Source organism: Capsicum annuum, chromosome 9, assembly GCF_002878395.1.
Source record: "Capsicum annuum cultivar UCD-10X-F1 chromosome 9, UCD10Xv1.1, whole genome shotgun sequence".
NCBI classification, from domain to species: Eukaryota; Viridiplantae; Streptophyta; class Magnoliopsida; order Solanales; family Solanaceae; genus Capsicum; species Capsicum annuum.
Window position 1 is genome coordinate 12,515,002 of NC_061119.1, and position 20,698 is coordinate 12,535,699.

At 32.4% G+C, this 20,698-nt stretch overlaps 1 long non-coding RNA gene across 3 annotated transcripts; it reads left to right on the forward strand.

Moving 5' to 3' along the window:
- Window positions 1–5,192: 5,192 nt before the first annotated feature.
- On the forward strand, window positions 5,193–14,741 carry LOC107842933. Of its 3 annotated transcripts, none has more exons than XR_007044457.1 (4): window positions 5,193–5,403; window positions 13,419–13,521; window positions 14,021–14,140; window positions 14,223–14,741. It is a non-coding gene; the product is annotated as an uncharacterized LOC107842933 (long non-coding RNA). The 3 variants fall into 3 exon arrangements; XR_001666201.2 differs by having other exon boundaries at window positions 5,202–5,403; window positions 13,367–13,521; XR_001666202.2 differs by having other exon boundaries at window positions 5,206–5,403; window positions 13,306–13,521.
- The last annotated feature ends 5,957 nt before the right edge of the window (window positions 14,742–20,698 follow it).

Sequence of the window (20,698 nt, forward strand, 5' to 3'; positions counted from 1 at the left end):
TATTATTGTTATTATTATTATTATTATTATTATTATAATAATAATAATAATAATAATAATAATAATAATAATATTAATTTATATTATATTATAATATATTTAATTTTATTTTTTGTTTTTTGTCTTCATGTATTCTATTTTGTAGCACCTAATTAGTGCTAGAAGCAAGATTTAAAAAAACATAAAAAAAGAAATTCGCATTGTGAACCCACTTTAAGTACGAATATCAATCAATCAAGTAAAAATTTTACTTAGTTGGTAGAAAAATATTGTCAAAAGGCTATTATCTGTGACTATTGTGGTAGCAACCACCAAATCTTTGAATGCCAAACAAGTAACACATTATTCTTTCCGAATTCTGGGATAGTGGACAGTCTTGAAGAATTAATTAACAAAATTCGTGAAATATCCAATACTTGTGAATATTGTGGAGGCAGTCACCTAGTTCATGAATGTCAAACAGGTAATTCATATTTCATTGATTCTTCGTATGAACAATCTAACATTGTTTCTAGTTCTTTCAGGTACATTAATTCTAGTGAATATAATTGCAATTTGGAGTGCAATCAATACTCACAAGAGGATCAACATAGCGAGAGCAAACCATTTCAAGAGGAGAATATGAATTTGAAGAAAATTATGCATACTCTCTTTAAGAATATCAATGAAAGAATTGCATATAATTATAAAGCCACTATGGATTTAACTATGAAGGTAAATGAATTAATAAACATAGTAAACTCCTATAATGATGGTGAACTTTCAAATGAAACTGCATCTTGTTAGGATGAAACAATTAATGAAATAAAAGAGCCTTATGAAAAAGAATATACTACTCACAATGAAAAGACTAATTTAGTGAAGCATGATGACGATAAATGTTTGATGAAATTCAACTCAACAAGTAACGAATGCATATTTCATTTTTCTAATCCACATAAATTTATTAATTTTGAGAAAAATGTAAATGAAAAGGTTACAAGCACAAAAATAGTATTATTTGATCATTATTCTATAATTTCTTTTTATCATTCTAACTTTTTTTGAATTTTATTGTTGAAGATTTTCAGTAAAAAGCATGGAACGATCCTTGTGAAAAATACAAAATAAAATTAAGAATTATCATGCACGATTATTTTTCTTCTCGATATAAGGTCAAGAAAAATTAGATGATTGAAAAGAAGAAAATACTTTATAATGTTGTTGGTCAACTATGTTCGTGCTGAATTTTCACGAAACGAAAAAGAAAATTTAAATCAAAATTGGGGGTGGAATTCATAAGCTCTCGGCAAAAAAAAGAGATTTTCCCCCCCTCTTATTGCTTTTAAATTATTTGCTAGACACATGATGATTTTTAAGTGGGAGATAGGAAATATATATATATTTACACAATATAGTTTATATATTGGCATAATTTTTTTTTTTTATAGAATAACTATATTAATAAACTTCCATGGATTTCTTTGTTCAGTTCTTTGCCATGGTCGTAATATTTTGAACTGAACATTTTTTAAAAAAAATTATAATGATCAAAATTTGAAAAATAAATTCAATGACTATCATTCATGGATTTTATGAATATCTTTTCAAATTCATATTTATTTATTGGTGATTAAAATCGTAATATTTACTGATCCCAAGTGTATAGTTTTGTCAGGTGATATCGTCCAGTTCTCTTGCTTATTTGAAAATCTAGAACTTGCCTTAAATGTGATTTGAGGCGAAATACTAGGTAGATTTTTGAGTTGGGAAATAAAAGTAAGCCTTCTTGTTAAATCATGACCAAAAGTGACCTACCTAAATTATGTTGATCCCTCGTCATCTCCTTGAGCCTAAATAAATCATCTCTTGTTTTATTGATAAGCCAAATTCTAATTCAAAATTAGTCTTTTTTATCACGTCTATTCATTCACTTTATTCCCTTAGAGCCGATAAGAAATTGAATACAAAAATAGTGTGGGAAGTAAAAAAAAAGAAGTAAACATTGATTCTTGTTTAGCTTATTGGTATCTTAAGAATATTATCAGAAAAAAAAAGAATGTTATCAAAAAAATAAAAAAGTTACAAAAAAAATATTGTTGGTAACTACTTCTTGAAAAATAATTAAGTGAGGAAAAAGGGGATTAAAAAATGATGAAGAAGAAAATGGAGGTTGATTTATTTTAGAAGCAGAAAAGCAATGATGTTTAAATGCTAAGTGTTATGGTGCTTATAAGAAATTTGAGTCACTTTTATTCACATACATTCTATCCATTCCTAAACCTTCATCCCAAGCTTATAAAAGTCCTACATGATCTCAACTCAAAGACTTCTATAGTAGTGGAGAATAGGCAAGCTTATGGAACTTCGAGTAGCTTGAGATACTTCTTTATTGAGAGAGAGTGAATTTTTTTTCTATGTATGTCCTTTTTTTCGATCTTATTGATATATTGTGTGATTTATGGGCATCTTTCTTTATTTGGTAAGATACATTGGAAAAAAGAAGATATTATTATTTTGATTCTCAATAAGTGAATTTGAGTGCGACTAAATTTTTTTGAACTCATGATGTAGTCTTTATTGAATTTTAATCTATCTAATAATTTTATTACTTAAATTTTTAGTTGTTGTTTTATTTTGTCCTTTGCTCGAGGACGAACAAAGATTCAAGCGTGGAGATATTTGATGGATATATTTATTTATATATTTTTATATATTAAATATTAATTATTTTAAATAAATATAAATAAATCTATCATATTATTGTATATTTACTGACAAATTCTACAGGAAGAAGAATACAAGAGAAGAAATAATATATTAAAGAAATAAGAGAATTTCACGGGTGTAACCACAATTTCATAGCCACACTCCTCAAGTGAAGGAATGAAACAAGTGAAGGTTTGAAGAAGAAGTTACAAGTTGACGGTTACAACCACCACTTCAAAAGCTTACTCACACCCGTCAAGTGAAGGAATGAAACAAGTGAAGGTTTGAAGAAGAAGTTACAAGTGGACGGTTACAACCACCACTTCAAAGAATACATTCGTTTGTTCAACATTATAATTTTCTATAAATAGAGGCATTTCTTTGATTATTAATCATCCAACAACATAATCAATATACAAGAATTAGTCTTGTTTCCTTTTTCTTTTGTAGAATAATATTTTTTTTCTTTTCTTTATTAATTTCTCCATAATGGAGTAATTTCTTTGTGTTGGGAGCGTTGAAGAAACTTGGTATAATATTATAATATAAATCTTATTTTAATTCTTTCAAGACTTGATTTTATTTAAAAGCTAAATACTTTGTGTTGAAATACTTGTACTAGAAATTAGCATTGCTTGATATTTTATAATATAATTATAGTTATATTAAGTTGTACTTCCCACAAGGAAGAGAACTATATATACTATAAGTATTTCATAAAATGTAAGTAATAATAATTTTTAGTCACTTGTTATTTCAAATCTTTGAAATTGCTTCTTTTGATCCTTATCCTCACGGAAGGATTATTTTGAACTATTTCTTAGATTTAAATGATCTCTATCTTATTTGTTTCAATACGTATCATCGCGGAGGGATTGACTCAAATAAGATTGTTGATTTGAGATGTCTTTTTCATGTTTCTTTCAATCTGTATCTTCGCAGAGAGATTGTCTCAAGTAGGTTTATTGATTTAAAGATTACTCGCAAGAGATCTTTATTCCTCATAAACACATAAATCAAGTCTAGAGAGTTATTCTACAATTTTGTAGAAATTACTAAAATAATAATTTTATTATAATAAACATACCAAGTAAATTCAACAACCCCAACTTTCTCTCCAAGATAATCTTTTAAACACTAATTCTTTACATACTTTCTTAATAAACTTTAGAAATTACTCTCTTTTCATCAATTTGATTCTAAAATAGTAATCAAGATAATACAAATTTGTAGCATAGATTTTTCAATCTCCGTGGGACGATATCTTAAACTATACTAAAATTTGACAGAGTACAAGTAACAAAATCCTATACAATTTGAACTCGTCAGTTGATAAGGTGTTTACCTGCCAGTTGAGGGAAACACCGTTCTCATTTAGGGCACCTGCCAGTCGAGAGTGATTCTTCAGCTTGTCTGTACCCGTGGCATGGTACTGACACCCTTCCAACTGGGGTTACAGGTTGGATCCCAATCAATTCAGAGAGGGGCATGTTGGTTAGATGATTACCTCCCACAGTTACAATTTCAGTATTCAGTAAAGAACTCATACAGTTCTACAGAACAATGGCTATCAGTTATTAGTGATCACTTATCAGTATATAGCCATCAGAATTCAGTATAAATCTCAGATACAGTACATATGTATATGCACAGTATTGCATACTAAGTATTTACAAGAGTTTCAGTTATCCATGTAATCTTATTCAGTTATTTCGTATTATTCAGTCAGTTATTTTTCATGCATATCACTACCAGAAATTCAGTTTTTTCCAATTACAAATTTTGACCGAAAATAATCAATCGAAAAGTTTTCGACTATATCAGTCGAAAAATTCAATTTTTATTTTTTATTTTTTATCAAATGTTTTTTCGATATTATTTCTGATGAAAAAAGTCATAAGATTTGGCGGTAAATTTTGAAAAATATATATTCCGACTATTGTAGTCGAAAAGTTTATAAATCATTAATTTAAATATATAATTAAATTATATTAATTAATTTAAATATAAAATTAAATTATATTAATTAATTTAAATATATAATTAAATGGTATTAAATATATAATAGACTGATGTAGTTGGAAATATTAAATAATTAAATATAGTAAAAAAAATTTTGACCGTTGTAGTCGAAAATTGTAAATAGTTAAATAAATTAAATTTTTACCGAACTGCAGTTGTCGGAATATTATATTTAATTATTAAATAATTAAATATAATATAAAATTTTGTTTAATATATAACCGACTGATTTAGTCAAAAATATTAAATAATTAAATTTATTAAAAATTACCCGACCGCTATAGTCGGAATATTATATTAAATTATTAAATAATTATATAAAATATAAAATTGTATTAAATATATAACCGACCGATATAGTAGAAAATTAAATAAATAATTAAATATGTTAAAAGTTTATCCGGCTTCTGTAGTCAGAAAATATAAATTATTAAATATATTAAATTTATATCCAATCGGGATGGTCGGAATATAAAATATAAATAGAACAAATCCCTTCTCCACTTTCCTAATCTCACTGCCGCATATCTCTCTCTACCCTTCTCTCTAAATACCCGACCGACGACGGCGACGGCGACGACGCGCAAAGGCGACGGCGACAGTTATCCAATTCGTTGTCTCTCACTCACTGCTTCTTCAATTTATACCATTCTCTCTCATCGCTGCTTCAATTTTGTTCTCTCCTATTTCAAGGTAAAATTCCTTTCTCTGATTCGCTGTCTCAAAAGTATTTATCCAATTCGTTATTTGATAAATTAATGGAGAAACAGGAATAGAAAGATCATACTAAATTCAAATCTGATGATTTTCTGAAGGCAGAGGAAGAGAGTAAATCGAGTAGTGATAAGAAATTGTTCTTAAATTTTTAGTTGCCTTTTTGGTTAGAAAGTTATAGATATTATTAGTTCATATATAAGAAAGCAACTTATTAATGCTGAATTCATAGAAAAAATATATGTACATTATTGGGGTAAAGGGGCAGTTGATTAATTGGTTGATATGCAATCTCATACACGAAGAAATTCATTTTACCAATATTTGCTTTAGCTACTTTTTCGTTACATATTTGCTTTATATTTCTACTGATTTGCTAATTGCTATTCTGTGCCGAGTCTGTGTTATGGCTTGCTAAACAAGTTTGGCTGATGCTTGCAACTTCATTGATAAATTTTCTCCATCACCTTTAGATGCTTTTAAAATCTTCACTGCCACTGCACGGCCATCAGAAAGTTCACCTTTGTAGACCCCTCCATAACCTCTTTCGCCTTTGGCTTGTCTTTGAATCCATATGTTATTTACTTGATTTCCCAATAGGTGTATCTCCTTGGTTCCAGAGAACCATATTGCTTAAGTAAAGCCTCCAGACTCTGATCTTCTGTTTTGCTGTTAATTAATCATAAGCACTTGTAGAATGACTTTCTATACTGTGTGTACCAGATCCTGAAGCAGATTGACATCCCAATCCCAACAACTGAAATTCCTATTACCAGAGGAAGGGATTTTATTCATGGGGTGAGAGAATATTGTATATCATGCAGGCTACAAATTGTTCTATTAAAAATGAACATGAAGTAGGAAGAAGAGAGTCATACCTGTTGTCAACTTGAGTAAATGAATCTTTCTTGCAAATTGAATTTTTGGTTGCATCAAATACACCGGTGGCTTGCCATTATCTCGGCAAGTAAAAGGAAAAGTTGTGTCTCCACAACGACAACAAAACTCTTGATCAAATTCACATACACCTCCTGAATCCTGACATGCCAAACAACCAACTAAGGCATCACTATAATCCACTCCAAACCCCTCATTCACAGCTTGATTCCAATGTAATCTATGGATAGAGGGATTTCACCAATTTTCTCCCTAGATCTTGTATCTGCAACACCATTGGTGTTTTCTTCATTTTTTTGTCTTTCCTTATTGATATCTACAATCTGGTTAATATCTGTTATCATTTCAGAGCAAAATAGTGATAAATTGTGTACCTTAAATTCGCAACAGAAATTGTTCTTGCTTCCGAAAGGATCTATCCCAAGTCCACTTCGTTTCTCTTGGAAACCGAATTCTAATTCACAAACTAAAAGCCCCTTTTCAGTGTTGTTTTTGTGGCTTTTCTTTTGCTTCTCTCCTTTTCTCTTTTGTTAGAAAGAAAAAGAACTTATTGCCAGTATATTTGGGGCGGGAGCAGTTACTTTATAACCGTTCCCCCTTTTCTTTTAAATTAAACTCAATTTGACATATAAATGGGTCGTTTTGGGTCGGATCGAGTCGGTCCACATGGGTGACCCATGACTCATAATCTAACATCTCCCACTTCACACATGGTGGACATTACTCGAGCTTGTACGACATCAACAAATCACCAATTCATACGGCAAATAGTTCGTGCGACCTGTGAGCATCACAAGCTTTACCTATAAGGTTTTACAAGCTATGTTTAGGAATCCAATCATATATGGAAAGAATTCTCTGCTAATATGAGGGTACTAATATTCACAATACCTCAAACATTATTCACTACTTTTATCTGATCCCTCATTCTTTTTAAAGAGGTGAACTCGAGTTCATGATTAACTTTATATACACAATTACACTTCTCTTATATGGTTAGTGTAATAGCCGACTTGTGTAAACAAGTTAAAATATTCATTTTAATCATTTTCCCTTTCTACTCGAATCTATCTGTTTCAATCAACTGCTTTCTTAGACATGCACCTCATTGCGGAATCTCTCATGGCTATTAGTAACATGCTAAAGTAGCAACATCGACCGAAACTTCAAGAAACAGTTAAAGGTCTAAGGATATTCTAATGAAAAGTTTAAAATAACTTTTAGGGTCTCACACAATGAAGAAGCAGAGATTCATTCTTTCATTAACCCATTGGTCGCTAAGCACACATGGTATAAAACATGTGCTACGATGTTATCACCTTATATTGGTGTGTGTGTCTTATTCTTTTATTCATTCAACATCGTACAGATCTAGGTCTAGACACCTCTAAATGTCTAACCTGAGTTTCTTTCTTTAATAATCCTCAAACCCACATTCTTACAGAAACTCACACCTGGCTTTACAAAACAAGTCATTATCTTATAGTGGAAATTTTCTCTTCACGTTCCTCGACGTAAGAGGCGATTGCTCGTGTGAGAGATCCAATCTCGCGATTTGTTCGACACACTATTTTAATACAACACATTTTCACATGCATATGAGATTGAGCAAAAATTCAAGATTCTTATATTGATAATAATTATAATCAAGTCATCTACAATACATAAACATAATCATATCCTACGTAATCCTAGAGCCATAACATGTTTCTCAAATAAGTCTCTAGATATCGTCTTTATAAAGGGATCAACTATCATTTCTCGTGTAGGAATGTATTGTAAATTTATTTCTCCACTTGCTACTATGTCTCTTATAAAGTTATACTTAATATAAATGTGCTTAGTCTTGCTGTGATATTTAGGATCCTTTGTATATGCGATAGCCGCTTGACTGTCACAATATAAAATCATGGAACCCTTAGAATTCTTTGCAATGTTCAAATGCTCAAAGAGTCTTCCACCAAACAGCTTCTTGTACTGCAGATGCACAAGCCACAAATTCTGATTCCATAGTTGACAGGGCTGTGCAAGTCTGTTTTTTACTTTTCCATGAAATTGCACCACTATTTAGTAAGAAGGCATAACCGAAAGTTGATTTTCTATCATACCGGTCACCAGCCCAATCAGTATAACCTCTTATGGATAAATCGGATCCACTATAGCATAGTGAATAATCAGAAGTTCTCTTTAGGTATTGAATAATTCTCTTTACCGCTTTCCAATGATCTTTTCCAGGATTGGATTGATACCTGCTAACCAGACCTATGGCGTAACAAATATCTGGGCGAGTACACATCATAGCGTACATCAAACTCCCAACTGCACTGGAATATGGCAATCGAGACATACCATCTTTTTCTTTTTCAGTTTTTGAATACATTTCAAGGCTTAAAGTTTCACCTCTTGCTATAGGAGTATCCATGGATTTGCAACTATTCATTTGAAAACGTTCCAAAATTTTCATTATGTATGTTTCTTAAGATAGACTCAAAATTTTCTTGGAATGGTCTCTTTGGATTTTAACACCCAATATATAGTCTGCTTTACTCATTATCTTTCATGTCAAATGACTTTGAAAGCCATGACTTAACAGTTTTTACATACTCTAAATTATTTTCAATTAATAAAATATCATCCACGTAAAGCGAAAGAATCACAAATATTTCATTGGACTTTTTCACATAGATACAATGGTCTTCATCGATCATGGTGAAATCAAATGAAATTACTTCCTTATGAAATCTCAAGTACCACTGCCTTGAAGACTGCTTAAGGCCATATATTGATCTGTTTAATTTACAAACCTTTTTTTCTAGGCCTTTAACAACAAAACCTATAGGTTGTTCTATGTAGATTTCCTCATTTAGTTCTCTATTAAGAAAAGTGGTCTTCACGTTCATTTGATGTAATTTTAAATCTAAACGTGAAGCTATAGCCAAAAGCAAGCGAATTGAGGTAAATTTTACCACTGGTGAAAAAGTTTCCTCATAATCTATTCCAGCTTCTTAAGTAAAACCTTTTGCCACCAATCGTGCTTTATGCCTTTCTATAGACCCATCTAATTTGCATTTAACTTTAAGAATCCATTTGTTCTCAATAGCTTTACGCCCAGAAGGAAGGTCAACTAGATCCCAGACTTTATTAGTTTTCATGGACTCTAATTCTTCTTTCCTTACTTTTATCCATTCATCTTTTTCAGGACTTGATAAAACCTTAGTCACAGAATTAGGTTCATCCAATTCCATGGGAGATACCAAGAAAACATAGTCCTCAATCTCATAAGATAATTTAGGTACACTTTTTCTGGTACTCTTACGTAATTGAAGTTTAGATTCCTCAATAGGATTTTGGGATTCATGACCCCCACTTGGACTAAGAACCATTTCTTGATCAATTGAATTATCAAGCATGTCCTGCGACATTATTTGATCATCTGAATTCAACATTTCATAATGAGACTCATTTTCCTTTATTTCATTCATTTTTGAAAAATTATTTTCCAAGAATGTGACATCTCGTGATTCAATTTCAGTAGTACTTTCATCTTCTAATTCACCAATGAATACATATCCTTTGGAGTGTTCTGAGTATCTTATAAAGATACACTTCTTTCCTTTTGGACTTAGTTTTCCAAACTTACCAAAACGATCTTTAATATATGCAGCACAACCCTAAGGTCGTAGATCATTAAAATTTGGTTTATTACCAGTCCATAGTTCATAAGGAGTAGAAGATACTGATTTAGAAGACACTTTATTCAATATTTAGGCCACACTTAATAATGCATCTCCCCATAAAGAGATTGGTAAATTTGCCTGCGCCATCATGGACCTTGTTATATCCAACAATGTTTTATTCCTTCTTTTGGCTACACCGTTTTGTTGAGGTGTATAAGGAGTAGTCTATTGTCTGACAATGCCTTTTTCAATACACAGTTCTTCAAACTGTTTTGACAGATATTCACGTCCTCTATCGGTTCTTAATGCCTTTATACTTTTGTCTAATTGATTCTCAACTTCATTCATATATCTTTTGAAGCATTCAAGTGCTTTTGATTTATGAGATATCAAATAGACATAACCAAAGCGCGTGAAATCATCAATGGATGTAATGAAATATGAAGCACCAGTCCTTTCCCTCACATTCATTGGACCACAATATTAGAATAGATTAATTGCAATGGGAATTCGGCTCTTTTAGCCTTCCCAAATGGTTTACGTGTAATCTTTCCGGCAAGACAATTTTGATAAATTGGCATTTCAATTTTGGAGAAAGAACCTAGATGTCCTTCCTTTGCCAATCTATTCATTCGGTCTTGCCCTATGTAACCCAATCTAGCATGCCATGTAAGTATATCAACATCATTATTACTTGAATAACATGACATTACACAACGGTTAACATAATAGTCATAAGTTGAAGGATTATAATCTAAAATAATAAAGCGATCATAAAGATGTCCAAAACCATAAAATACATTATCTAGAGTAATTCTTACACAATTACGACTAAAGAACAAATGAAAACCAATATCTAAAATAACAGACACAGACACTAAGTTTCGTCGAATTTCTGGAGCATATAGGACGTCATGCAACATAAAAAACTGGCCTTCATGCAAATCTACTTTTCAAGTGCCAATCCCTTTGACTTCAAGTCTCACATTATTTCCTACATAGATCCACCTTGATCCAGGTGAAACTCGACGAAACTCCATAAACACTTCTCGATCTCGACTCACATGGTCGGTGGCTCCTGAGTCTACAATCCACATAGGATAAGATTTAGTTAATAAAACAGTGCCAGAAATATATGTAGCACTTAGATATGCATTTAGAAATGCTACCTTTTTCCCTCGGGATATTCACGAGCAAAATGCCCCAAAACTTGGCAGTTGTAGCACTTCATCTTGCTCTTGTCTTTCTTCTTGAAAAACTATTTTCCTTTCTTGAAATTTGGCTTGTTATTTTTCTCAGAGGATCCTTCTTCGGTCTCTTTACCCTTCCCGTTCTTTTCCACTTCTTCTTACGCTTGAATCCCGAAGAGTTCTTACCACTTTCTTCTACCATAAAGGCATTAGAAACAGCTTTAGCAGGCACCAAGCCACTCATCTTCAAGTTCAACGTGACGTGCAACATCAGAAAAAGTTTTGATGTTGTTATTGTGGGTTAAGTTGACCTTCAGGTGTTCCCAACTGTTGAGAAGAGATCGGATCACTGCCTGAACCTACTGCTCATCCGAGAGAACGTGACCAATACTTTTAAGTTGAGCTATCATATTTGACATCACCCTAAGGTGTTGTTTGATGTTCTGATCATGATGCATCTTGTAAGTGTCAAATTTGATAGTCAGCTGTCTGGGGCGGGTAACAGAAGTACCCCCATATGTTCCTCACAAGTGTACCCAGATGGCATTGGCATAAGGAATTTCCTTACACTCATGTATGAGGTCATCAACCACAGAACTTACAATGATTCCACGTGCAATGGAATCAGCCTTTTTTCAAGCTTTATAAGCTTCAAGTTCTCTTCTGTGTTGTGCAGTATTGCCTTCTTCTAGTAGACTTAAGACATGGTTAATACCTTCAAGAGCATTTTGCTCTTCAAGTACATACCACATCTTACGAATCCAAATGTCGTAGTTGTCTCCATTTAGTTTTTCTCCTTTATTCAAGTCAGCAATTATTCTTTTTGATGCCATGTCTAATATTAAGAGATAAATACACAAGTATATTATCAATTATGCATGCAAGTTACACATTCAAGTAAATCATTTCACATAAAGGTTTCATGTTTAGTATATAATCGAAAGGACATTTAAGAATCCAATCATCATATACTAACTAAACACTTAACCAAAATTAGAAATTAATTTCTTAATGTGCATTAGAATGATAGCTTTCAAGTAAGTCATTTTAAACTCAAATAAATGAATGAAATTCACGTAAAAAGAGATAAACAACTTAATATATATAATATAAAGTTAATAAATAATTTCATGTTACAAGTCAATCTAAAATTAAAAGTCATTCCACAAATATTCTAGATGACTTATGTACACCCAAAAAGGCTCGCTAGGCCAAATATCGTGGTAAACATCAATTAATCTCTCGCCCCAAGGATCACAGAGAGAATTTGCTAATATAGCTAATACTTCCCAATCTGAGATTTCTACTTAGTTTTCTAGTTCTACACGTTTCATTTCAAACAGATGTATAAAACTAGGAACACTAATGTTAGATGACATCTTAAAAGACTTGAACTCTTTCAATTTCTTCTCTCTTTCCCTTCGTATAGCCCTTTCATTCCATAACAGATTTTGTGTCGTTCTACGAACACCATTTCGTATGATCTCATAACCTTGAAAATATATCTTTCAACGACGTGTTCTTCCACTTTGTTTCTTTGCTCGACATCCTGAACTCCCACTTGGAGTGATTCGAGTTGGTCCCTGTTCAGCCATTTCTGAAATAGGAACCAAGAAACAATAAGAATGATTAATTCATTCAATGCGACAACTTATGTCGCAATTAATTGTAGAAGTCACAATCTATTATGAAAAATTAGGAACTATTTTAGACAAAGGTTATATCAAATCTACTTTTAATACTTATATCACCAAAATATTAATAGTCATTTTTTAATACCTTGAATAAAAAGGAAATATTACTATTTATGAAGTAACAACAAAAAATTTCTGTAAAAAAAAAAATAGTAACAGTACACTGTTTTGTTCTCGTAACTAAACACATGGAACAAGTACTTTTCTTCCCCTTTCCCTTTTAATTTAATATAAAAAAAATGACTACAAACAGTAAATTCTAGAATGTTTCTAAGCCACATATATCAAGTGTGGCATATTTTCCAGAATATTAAAAAAAAACTTTAGAACATTCAAGACCAAAAAAAATTTCTTCACAGAAGATCAAATTCGTATTCTGAATTTCTTTCACTTTTTTTTTTTTTTTTTTTTTTTTTAAATTAGTGCTTAACATCACTTTGAATAAACTACAAAAATCACAATAACAAATAATGTGATCGGTCAGATTCATAGCCCAACAGTTGCGCGTCTTTTGAGATTGGTGGCGTGTTTGACAGGAGTAGTGACACATTTGACCAGATAAGCAGCGTTTGACCTGACTAGAGATGTGTTTGACCGGAGATCGGCGACGCGTCTGACCAGAGACCAAATCTTTTACAGGTATTGATTATTGCGATCTTTTCATGAGTTTTTTCTCACAGAACTTGAGAAGTAACATTAAATCAACCTGGCTCTGATACTATTGTTATCATTTTGGAGCAAAATAGTGATAAATTGTGTACCTTAAATTTGCAGCGAAAATTGTTCTTGCTTCCAAAAGGATCTACCTCAAGTCCACTTCGTTTCTCTTGGAAACGGAATGCTAATTCACAAATTAGATGCCCCTTTTTAGTGTTGTTTTTGTGAATTTTCTTTTGTTTCTCTTTTGTCAGAAAGAAAAAGAACTTATAGCCAGTATATTTGGGGCGGGAACAGTTACTTTTTAATCGCTCCCCTTTTTCTTTTGAATTAAACTCAATCTGACATAGAAACAGGTCGGGTCAGGTCGGTCCACATGGGTGACCCATGACCCATAATCTAACAATATCAATTCACATCTGGTTGTTTGAAAAACCAGTTAGTTCATACTTGCATTGTCTCTTTTTCTAAAATTTTGCAGGAATATGAAAATAGGGGATAGAAGCCCTCTTTTCTTGAGGTCTACGAAGAGACGCATAGGAAGAAAATGAAGGACAGTACAAGAGGAGATTGGGTCAAAACGCGTGCTAAGGATACATATGTAAGAAAATAACTTTTACACACATTGTTTTATTTTGCTCAACGTAGCTTGTTTACATACTGACAAATAATTTTTCTTTCAGGAAGAATTTCAAAAAAGCATAGAAGATTGGCATCAAATCCAACCTACTTCAGAGTATGGTACCTTGGTCAACCATCACCTGCAGATATGACTAATGTGTGGACAGCTGTGGTAGGTAGTCTAAAAAAAGGTAGAACCTATGGGACAGGGATTCTCCAATCCTCGAGTATTCCTTTGTTTTTTTCCATTTCCTCTTCTACTTTGCAAACTATGGAAGAAATGAAAGCGATGAAAAAGCAAATTGTGGAATTGATGCAACAATGTGCAGCTAACACTGCTAAGTTTGTTAAATTTGAGGAGTTGGTTAAGAAACACATGGCTCAAGTATTTCATGATGAGGAAGAGAGTGAATCTGATGATAATTAGATTGTAGTTATTGTTCTTGTTTTTGGTTGTGACATTTAGATGTTTAAACTATTTGATTTGATATTTGTTTTGGATGTTTTAAAGTGGTTATATTTATAAATTTTTGTCGTGTTTGATCCTATTGTGAAAAATATATTAGTTATGTTGTTTATAATCTGGGAGCAGTGTAAGCTAATGCAAGATTTAATTATATAATTAGTAGGTGAATATTTTAGTCCGAATAATAATTATTAAATAATATTTATTAACTTCTGACTACAGTAGTCGGAGTAATTATAATTATTAAATAATTATATATTAAGTTTCCGACTACAGTAGTCGAAATAATTATAATTATTAAATAATTATTTATTAATATTTCGACTACAGTAGTCGGAATAACTATAATTATTAAATAATTATATATTAAGTTTTCAACTACACTAGTCGAAATAATTATAATTATTAAATAATTATTTATTAGTATTCCGACTACAGCAGTCGAAATAATTATAATTATTAAATAATTGTTTATTAAACTTCCGACTACTGTAATCGGACGATTTATAATTATTAAATAATTATTTATTAAATTTTCGACTAGAGTTGTCGGAATATTTATAATTATTAAATAAATACTTATTAAATTTTCGACTACAGTAGTCTGAAATTTCTGACTACTGTAGTCGGAAACGTTTTTCCGTCAAGCTATATTTCGACTACGATGAATAGTCGAAAGATAGTCGAAATTACCTTGTTTTCCGACCATATTCCGACTACATCAGCTGTCGGAAAAATGATCTTTTCTAGTAGTGTATGAACCCATGCATTCAGCCTTACCTCATTTAGTATACCAGTACATTCCACGTACTTGTCACATACTTTTTTCCTGCGCTATGATGTCTCACATCATAGGTTTGGACGCTCAGGTTCTTGACCGCGCTTAGCCATATTCAGTCAGCAGCAGCAGATTCAGTAGTGAGTACTCATCCATCGAGGATGTTCTTTTATTTCAGTATTATAGTAGGTTCAATATCTTATTAGTTAGAGTTAGTTGGGGGCTTGTCCCATCAATTTCCCATTCAGACAGTTCAGTTAGAGGCTTTTCAGACTAGACTAGTTTAGATAGTATTCAGTTTTCAGATGTTGTTTTCAGTATTTCCATCAGTATTCAGTATTTGATTTCAGATTGTGTGAACCTTATGGCATTTTCAACCAACTTCCGCATTTTAGATTAGTATTATTTCTCTGTGCTCACAGCAGGTACCATTCATGGGTTAGCTTGTGGTCCTTCAGGGTCGTAAGCACCGTGTGGCGTTTGGGGTGCAGACTCGGGGCGTTACAGATCACCTAAGCAGAAGATCATTAAGTCATTCACGAATATTAAGTGGGATAATTTGAGTGCCTTACACATTGGGTGAAAGGTGAAGTCTGGGTGCTCGCTAAATTTGTTCAAAGTTTTTGTCAAATACTCCATAATCAATACAAAGATCAAAGGAGAAATATGATCCTCTTGGCTCAAATCCTCTTCCCCTCAAAGTATCCACATTCTTCTCCATATACTTAAATGGAAAACTTAGTGGTTAAAACAACACATTAGCATTTTTATGAATGGTATTGGAAACCTATACCTTCTCAAAGCTTCCTCCACAAATTTCCAATTTACCATGTCATATGCTTTTCTTAAATCTATCTTGATGAGACATCTAGGAAATGTCTTTATCTTTTAGTGTCTTATAAGTCATGACATATGAGGACACTGTCTATCAAAGACCTTTCCTCCACAAATACAGCCCGATTCTCAGCAACCAACAGCGACAATGTTTTCCTCAATTTGACACATAAGATTTTAGAAATGCATTTGTATAATACATTACAACAGAAAAAAGGTCTGAACTAACTTGCTTGTTGAGGGCACTCCACCTTAGGAATAAGATAGATCATGGTAGCATTAATCTGCTTAAGCAATCTCCCATTCTCCAAGTATTCAAGTGATGTAACATCATCACCTACAACTTCTCAAGCCTTTTTTGAAAAAATCATTACTATAACCATTAGGACCTGCACTTTTATTTTCATCTATGCTAAACATAGTCTGTTTAACATCCTTACTTGTATAAGGTTTCACCACTTCTATCTGATCTGCCACAGATAGAATATACCCATTCTTAATATATTTCTTCTTGACACTGCTATTGTTTACCTCTCTTTTTTCAGTAAGTCTTGATGGAATTCAACTAATAAAATCTTTACAATCTCATCTGAATTATGCTGCACCACATTTTTCCTGTCTTGCAATTGAGTGATAGCATACTGCAGCCTCTTATGCTTTACCAGTACATAAAAATATTGAGTATTATTATCACCTAGTGTATCCAATCAACTTTACTCCTCTATTGCAGCCACAATTCAGCTAAATATGATGATCTTCTATACTTTAAGTAGATCTCTCTTTTTATTTCCTGCAAATCCTGATCACCAAGCTGCATATGTAAATCCTGTTGCACTTGCTTCAAGTCTCTCCTATCTTCCTCTGCTTATTCTACTACATCCCAGAAATATTGCTTGTGCATAGTCTTCAACTTATTCTTTAGCGTCTTAACGTTTGCCATATAATATGACCTAACCACTTGCCACATAGTGTGACCCTTCATAGGCCTACTCCAAATCTCCCTTACCTTATCCATGAAACTAGGATGTGTGGCCTAGACATTACAATGGCACTTCTCTTTTACAGCTTCCACCTTCTAGTAATTCCACCTTGACCGAGTAATAATCACTAGCCCCCTCTAGTAGAAAATTTGCTAATATAATTGGGCATATAAGTCATCCAATCATGATTCGCTAGTACCCAATCTATTCTTGAAAACACTCTAGTTGCATTATGCTTGTCATTTCAAGTGTATCTACACTCCTTAACAGGTAGTACCATCAGCTCACACAATTTTGAAAATCCAGAACTTCAGGCACAATAACTGGACTTCCACCATATCTATCATTCATATTTAACACATTGTTAAAAGTCCTCCATTGATAGCCATAGATCAGAGCATCCTTGTTTTACTCTTTCCAGATAACTCCAAAGACTTTTTCTCTCTACTTTGTTACTCCCTCCATTTCATAATAAATGAATTATTGGATTTTGACACACATATTAAGGAAAGGAAACACAACTTTTCATTTTTACCCAAAAAAAGAAAAGAAAAAGTTGACCTTGTAATACTTTTTCAAAAGTTAATTGGTTGTCAAATCATAAGGGCAAATTTGAAAAAAAATTCAATGATTCACTTATTTTGAAACACCAATAAATACCTCAACAATTCATTTATTCCGAAACGGGGGAGTGTTAATTAAACTCATAGACTACTATCAACAAAAACTCCAAATCCAGACTCTTATTAACCACCCTACATGTGATTACTTGCGCACATCCGTGTACGTAATCCACTTGATAGTCATGTGTATTATTCTAATAATAGTAAATATATAAAATAATATTAGTAAAAAAATAATTATTTTGACATTAGAACTTTAACTTCTTTATCTTTGATTGAAATTTTTTCTTTTGTGTTATTGATTAACGGAATGAGTTGCTTTTGAATATTTCATATTTGTAAGGTGTTAATTAATAATATGATATAATTTACACGTTTCTTGAAAAGCTAAAGCTATTATTCTTTATCAATATATGAGTATATGTTAGGGCATGAGAAGTTTTGATGATAGACAGATGAATGAAACATGTTGTGCAAGCTGGTCCATACAAGTGAAACTGCTTCGGACATATAGAGTGCAAGCTGAAATCATTACATGCTAAAATTATTACATAAGCTGTCAACACATGGATAAGCAAAGGATGTTCACACGGCTATATGAAGATAATTGGAGCAGTTAGAGTTTGAGTAGATCAAGAAGTCTACAAGGCAAAAGGATAAAGCAAAAGAGTCCTACTCAATTTAGAAGAAGGAGAGATGGTTACAACAAGGAGTGGGTTACTTGAAAGAGTCCTACAGAAGATACAAGTAAAGAAGAAAAAAGACTGCATCTGAGGGAGCATATATAGACGATAAGTTGCATTCAAATAACGATTATGCACTGATAAGAAAATCAACAATCAGCAAAATCGTTCACCAACTTGAAGAAGAACCTAGTTCTCACTTAGTATGTTTTAGATTGCTTGTAATAGGAAGGTTCTTGAGTTGTAATGAGTAAATTGGTCTATTCTCAGTACTCTATAAGCTGAGTTAGGAATCACATCTTCAAGTTAGGGAACTCGAAGACTTGAGAACACTTATCTTGGGAAGATTTGTGTTTTTGTAGTAATAGGAGTTAGAAGTTTTAATTCCTTCTTTACAAGAAGTCTTGTAATTGTGTTGATTGTTGAGGATCAAAGTTATAGTGAAGATTGGGGTTAAATTCTGTAGAGGTACAGGTCATGATTTTTTACACCTTTTTGAGCCGGGTGTTTTCCACGTAAAAATTACTGTGTTCAGTTTTTACTTCTGTGAACCACGTATACTTACTTGTTCCACAGATAGGCAATCAGTAGGGATCATACTCTAATAAGTGGTATCAGATTCGGTTGTCTTAAATAAGGTTTGCATCTAAGATCAGATCATTATGATGAATTCCGCACCTCCTACTGGTCACAGTGAAGGTCAATCCACTACTAGACCCCCACTCTTTGATGGTACTTATTTCATCTAGTGAAAAGCCAGGCTGGAGATGTTTATTCAAGGAGAAGACTATGAATTATGGGATAGGATTACTGAAGGTCCTACTATCCCTATGAAGACAAAAAATGGTGTGCAAGTCAAGAAAATAAGAAGTGAGTTTACTGCTGATGATCTTTTGGCTTTAAAGAAAAATGCTAAGGCAAAGAATATCCTAGTCTGTGGTCTAGGACCTGCTGAATACAATAGAATATCTACCTGTACCACTACTAAGCAAATATGAGATGCCTTAGTAAATACCCATGAAGTTACCTCTCAGGTAAGGAAATTCAGGATCTCTCTCATTTTTACTGAATATAAAGCGTTTAAGATGAAGGAAAATGAATCCTTGCATGATATGATGACAAGACTTACTACTCTAAAAAATGAGTTAACCTCCTTGGGAAAAGTCATCACTGAAGAAGAACAAGTAGAGAAGGTTCTGAGGTGCTACCAAAGTCAAAATGAAATGTTAAAGTCACTGCAATCAGGGAAGCAAATAAGGATCTCACAGGTATGACTTTGGATGAACTAGTAGGGAATTTAACAACCTATGAAATGGAAGTTGATGGCATTAAGGAACAAAAGGCTTCTGAAAAATCTTGGTCTTGAAGGTTTCTGATAGTGATGAAGAGATTGAACTGGATAAGGAGCAAATTTCCTTCATAACAAAAAACTTCAGCAAGTTTTTTAAGAAGAAAAAAGGAACAGGTAGCAAGAAGCGTTCCAATGACAATCCAAATGGATGTTACAAGTGTGGAAAGACTGATCATCAGATCAGAGAATGTCCTCTCTGGGAAATAGAATGGAGAAAGGAAAGAGTTTAAAAAGAACAAAAGGCTAGGAGGAAAGAAAAGGAAGAACATGCCATGATAGCTACATGGGGATCTGACTCTGATAATGATGATGATGGAGTTGATAAGACAACATTTATGGCTTTTGGAGACTCAGACATTAAGGAAGAAGATGATGCTTCTGAGATAAGTTTACTTGAACTAAAATAAAAACTGTATTTTTTTTTCTAAAACTAAACTTATTTCCTTGATGAGTGATTTAATTGAAAATTTTCAAGAATTAACTTCTGATAGGGATGAATTGTTCAATAGTCTTGCAAGTCTTAAATTTGATTTCATTGACTTGAATGTTTGCAAGCAAAATATTGACAAAGAAAATTGCACTCTCAAGGAACAAATTACCCTGCTTGAGTCCTCAAATAATGATCTTAAGTTTGAAATCCTTAAAATGACTCTCACTGACCATGGGAAAAAGGCCATAAGTAAAGAACAAGAAAATGCTGAACTTGAATTAACTAAGTATAAACAAGAATGCTATGACTTGACTGAAAAGATGGATAAGATGAGTTAAGAGGTAGCATGATTAAAATTGGATCTAGAAAAGTCAAACAGATGGACAAATTCTT